Raw genomic sequence first — 5,579 nt, 5'->3', positions numbered from 1 at the left:
TTTGGAGGAAAGAATGATGCTAGGACCTGATTTGGTTCTCTGTTAAAAAACTTCTTTTAAAAATATTAAAACATCTTGGGGTTGGAGAGATGGATCAGAGGTTAAGAGCACTGACTGCTCTTCTAGGGGTCCTGACTTTAATTCCCAGGAACCACATGGTGGCTTATAAACATCTGTAATGGAACCCAATGTCCTCTTCTGATGTGTCTAAAGATAACTACAGTGTACTCGTATACAGAAAATAAATGTTTTAAGAACCTCAAAAATGCCACTTTCTGAGGATCTCTGAAGTGCTATAGACTAGCCTATCTCTCCAAAGTATATCTAAATAGACTACTTTTACTTATTTCTTGTTAATCATTCAATGCTTAATATGGAAGACATATATAGAAGGCAAAATCAGTCTTGAAACAATTATTAGTTAAAATCCCTTGTGAGCAAGACTGAAAGTACAACTCTGAATGCATTAAAGGATTTGATCATTTATACTGTGGCTAACTAATTAGGTTAATCATTTGATTCAATTATTTACAAACATAAGTTTTTTTTCAAGAGACAAATATGTTTATACACAGGTACCCATGTGAGCCTAGATACGCACATACACTAAACACAATGACATGAGTATACTTAACACTTAAGTATGCATTATCACACACAAATGAAACCCAGCCTAACACATGTCACACAACAGAAGTAACACAGGCATGCACACGTGTATCTATACACAGACACATGTTCATACAGGTATACACACATTCACATTGGAATGAACGCAGATTCTCTAACAAGGGTGACCAGAGCAGATGTACCTTCTAAGCTCAGTGGCTTCCTGGACCTTTGTCTTTTCCTGGCACTTGTTACTCAGGTGTTCCTCAGGCTCCTGGAGTGTTTGAGGCAGAGGCAGGAGCTTCAGTGCTCACAACTTTGTGAGGCAAATATCTAAGCCAACTCTTGACCTCTCCACCTTAATGACCACTAGGCTAGTTGTCTTATCTTCAGGCCACAGAGAAGACTTGGATTTCAACTGTCCATTTTTCTCCCTGCCGCCCCCACTTATCCACTGCCAACAGCATATACTCTGTATGGGAAACCTGAGAAATGGTTTTGAGTCTCCTCAGAAAACAAGCCTATCCTCCCACCCACAGCTGCTTTAAGTGCCTGTCAAATCAGAGCCAGAATTATAAATAGTTACAGCTTTATAATGGTTGACAACACATATACTATATTATTTACACTACCATAAATGCTTCTATTTTCTCTGGTTAAGCAATCCCTGAGATGGAACAGTGTTCTGTGTTTGCCAAGGGAGTGGGGCCAATGGCCAGGACATGCAGTATCTAGGGGCGTGAGTTGACATGTTGTGGGGGCTTCGACTGGTCTGCAGGGTCCAGTTCCTCCAGGAACAGTAGGGCTGGAGTGAGAAGCTTGCCAAGGCAGGAATACTGGCTAAAGTTGGACTTTCCCCATCCTTAGGTCTGTGTTACTTTCAGCTCAGCCACAAGTACTGAGTCTTCTCAGGGTAAACAGATGTTTCAGAGTCCTTGTCCTGACCTGGGAGCCCAGGCTGCCCTAGCAGCAAACTATCCACTTTCTCAGCCAAAGCGCTCCTAAACAGCAGCATCAGTTTCTTCTTGCCTTTGTATATCTGTTTGAGGTTGTCAATGAATTGGGCAAATTGCAAATGGCCATCCTGGGGCAGTAGGAATGTCTCATGAGCCTTGCTCAGAAACTCAATGAACTCTTCATAGTGGTGGGGACTGATGTGTGTCAGACGGGAATGTTTGATATTGATGTAGGCATTGATGGTTGCATCCAGTAGCTGGTGCAGTGGAGCTTTGTCTGTTGACATGAGCTTTCCAGAGCTGCGGCAGCCTGGGATGCCAGCCAGGCCTGATGCAGTCATTGTGCACCACACAGGATAACAGAAAGCACTGTGGCGCAGTGCACACTCACTTTTCACCACCAGAAGGATGAGAGCTGCTAGTTCATTCTTGCCCAGAATGTGGCTGAGAGCACAAGCCCAGAGCACATCATTGAGGCTGGATGGGTGTCCTGGTTGTAGGCCAGATTAAGATGGCTCATGGCCAGTGAGGCCACCTTGAAGGCACGTAGCGGGTAGCCACGGAGCTCCATGTAGCGGGCAATGGTGAACAGCTGTGAATGAGTCATGCCACCGGCAGCAGCATCTATGGCAATCTGGTAGGCTGCCTCAAAGGCAATGTGGTCTTTCTCACAAAGTGTAAGAGCTGATAAGGCACAGCTCTGTGGATCCTTCATAGCACACTGTAGGGCCAGTGTGTGAGCACAGCTAGCCAGTTCCTCCTGCTGTGGGTAGTCAAGACTGAGGGGCAGGATAATGGTATGGGATACAGCTGTGGCAGCCACATACTTGTAGCCTCGGTCTGGGTGAGGAGTGTCTACCAGCTTTGCAAGATGCTCACCAGGGCCCGCACACCCACTTCTGTAGCACAAGTAACCAGCCATCGAACCATCTCTCCGCACCTCCAATTAAGTGTTGATAAGGTCATGTGCATCACCTGTAACCCCAGCTCCAGGGTTACGTTGAGCAGAGTGCTATCTGTACTGCTGTCTGTGGGAGTAGCAATCTTGAATGCATTTTGAGCTTTGGCAGCAGTCAGCATGGTGGAGGCCAGTTCACACTGCTGTGATTCCAAGTGCCCGAGAGTGATCCATCGAGGATAGTGGCTGGGCACCACCGACACCCTGTGATGGGGGTGGGCAGGGTCGCTTGCTGATGATGAGTTTTCTAGAACAGGTAACCTCATGGCACGTAAGACTAACTTATAAGACAGGTCTGGATCATAAGGCAGCAGAGCTGAGAACAAATACTTTGCAAAGGTATGCATGGGATAACTTCTCCTAGACTGCTGAAGGGGCCTCCTTCCAGCAGTAAGATGCACTGTTTCCCCAGTGTCTGAACTAGCTCCTCATTCAGCTACAGCTCCTGGAGTTGGCTTAGGAGATGCTCCTCATTATGGCACACCTTGTCCTGTGCATAGAGGCCATCAGGCATCACCCTCTGTTGACCCATGCCCATGATGGCGACTTCCAGGGCCAATGACAGGTACAACTCATTGCTGCTTGGGCAGCCAGAAGCCACAGGTACGTGCTAGTAGACAGGAACTCTGCTTTCATTCACATCTGACATCTCCATGTAGCTGTCATTTTTCAGGCAGCAGGCCTCAGTCAAAGTGAGAAACAGGCAGCCAATGGGATCCAGGGGATGACCCACCCAGCCCTCCAGGTTTGTGATTGTTGTTGTTCCTCTCTGCAACAACTCTTTCTTCTGATGTTTGTAGATCTCCAGCTGCCGCTGCTGCTACAACCTCAGAGTATTAATGATGGCCACCGTGAGTCTGAGAGCTTCTTTTGGATATCCATGACCCGAGCACAGGCTGTAGGCACATGCTCTAGCCACAGTGGCTGGCCATGGGAATTAAAGAGTAGCCACTCATTTTCCCACTGGCAGGCAGGAGCTGTATAGATATCACTGCTGATTATACGCTGTAAGTGGCTGTTCTGCCAATGTAACTCACGACCTTCAATGGCTCTAGTGAAGACTGTTCGTCTTGGTCTGGATAGAGTCTGGGCTGTGGCTGGCACTCTGGGAAAGTGCATTGGTAATGCTGGGCAGTTCGTGCCCATAGTTCCCGTCCTCCAGATATCCAGGTTGCTCCACTTCTGCAGCCGCTAAAGCCAACAAGATTTTTCTTCCTGTTTGCAGTGTGGATTTAAAATTATACACACCCATAAAGCCCCTAGCTCATCCCAGAGCTGCCTGCACTTGTCTGTCATACTTGTTCCTTGCTGCCTCCAAAGGTGAGGCGTGGATCAGCCATAAATTGTTCAGTGATAAGTGTGAGCATCCTGGCTCCGTTGGAATCTCTCATCCGAAGCATCTCTCGAACCTCGGCAAACATTGAATTGAGCTGCTTCCCAGAGCCACAGTAGCCCCCGCTGGGAGAGAAAAAGCTTCACTTGTTCTTTCACCTGTTCTTCATCCAAGTGCCAACAGTTCTCATCACCGATGCTGGCCCCAGCTGTGGGGTCAGGAGCGCAATTCACTTGGTTGATTTCTGAGTTGGAAGACAGAATCTTGTCTGCCAGCTTTTGTGCAGTAGGAAGAACTTCAGTGTGGTGTGCTGTGATTAAATATTGAATAAACTTCTGAAGCTGTTCATCCGAAAAAGGGTTTCTGAGATAGGAAGACGAAGTTTGACTTGGTCTGGTTTCCGGATCCTGTAGAGAGAGAGTGCTACCACATGAGCACAGTAGAATATGTCCTTATTTCCACAGCCACAGCTCACAGAAGTGATTTTGCATCGATCAAAACTGATCACAACTTTGTAAGTCACTGCTGATTCAGAAGCAGTGGCTGGTTCGGTTACTGTGCCACTCAGATGGAAGCTGACTTGCAGCACGTTCTCCACAGAGCCGCTGTCCAGCAGACAGATGCCCCGGTGGAATGGCAGCCCTTCGCCGCTGCCACTGCGGCTGCCGCCGCCGCCGCCGCCGCCGCCGCTCGCTGCGCCAGTCCCAGAGCCCAGCCAGGGTGAAGCGCCCGCCCCAGAGGCCCTGGGGGGCGGAGCCGGCCGGAGCGGCGGGCGGCCCCTCCTTGACCGGCGAAACCCCCGCCGCGCCGGCAGCCGCGCGGGGGCCCTGGCCGCCCGAGTACTGGATACTGGAGTACATGCAGATCTCCTGCTCATTCCGCGGGAAGGACCAGTAGACGTTGCGGCGCTGCACCGGCTCTGGGATCCGCTCGAAACGCTCCTTCACCCGCTCGTACCGCCACCGTCTTGGCGGCGCAGTCCAGCAAGGACTCCGGCTGCATGTAGGGGCGGGCCCCGGGGGCCAGGCGGCTGCTGCGGCCGCCTCCCACCCCTTCGCCGGCCGTCCCGGGAGTCCCGCGGGGGCGGTGAGCTGGCGGGCTGGGCCAAGAGCACAGCCTCTTGGCCGGAGAGATCGGCAGCGGCGAAAGCAGCTCCTCTAGCTCCCCTCCGTCCGCCATTGCTGGGGACTGACTGACAGACTGAGGTGGAGGCGGCTGCTCGGGCTGCGGCTGAGACCCCAGCCGAGGTCACGCGCCCAGCGCAAGCGCCCAACAGCGTCGCTGTGGGGAGGGGGCGGGGCGAACGAACTCAGGAGCCGGCCGGCCTGTGTGGGAAGCCAGGGCCAGTCCTGTGTGGGAAGCCAGGGCCAGTCCCATACTCGCGCCGCGCGGGCCGGCGCTGGTTGGCCTCACATAAGTTTTTTTTTTTTTTTAAACTTACTCTTAAGAGTTTATAAGAGTAGCTTTTCAGAGTTCATAAGAGTAGCTTTTCAAAGACAAAGAATTTGTTTATACTTCAAAATCCTAATTTTAAATTGTAGCTCTTTTAGTTTCAAATTAAACGTTTAATCATGGATGCAGTCCATCAAGAGACTTTTGAGTTTTTTAATCCTGAGTTTTGGCACAGTACAGAAACCAAAATAGTCACCCCAGGGGGTTAAAAAAGAACAATGTTAATTCTAATCTGCCAAGGATGTTGTCCAATAAAACAAATATTAGTGGA

At 50.0% G+C, this 5,579-nt stretch overlaps 1 pseudogene; it reads right to left on the bottom strand.

Annotated features, from left to right (window-relative positions):
- Nucleotides 1–466: 466 nt before the first annotated feature.
- On the bottom strand, nt 467–5,058 carry Zswim5-ps1 (zinc finger, SWIM-type containing 5, pseudogene 1; annotated as a pseudogene).
- Nucleotides 5,059–5,579: the final 521 nt, after the last annotated feature.

This window comes from Rattus norvegicus, chromosome 1, assembly GCF_021556685.1.
Source record: "Rattus norvegicus strain SHRSP/BbbUtx chromosome 1, alternate assembly SHRSP_T2T, whole genome shotgun sequence".
In the NCBI taxonomy this organism is placed as follows: domain Eukaryota; kingdom Metazoa; phylum Chordata; class Mammalia; order Rodentia; family Muridae; genus Rattus; species Rattus norvegicus.
This window is presented reverse-complemented; position numbering and strand designations above follow the sequence as displayed.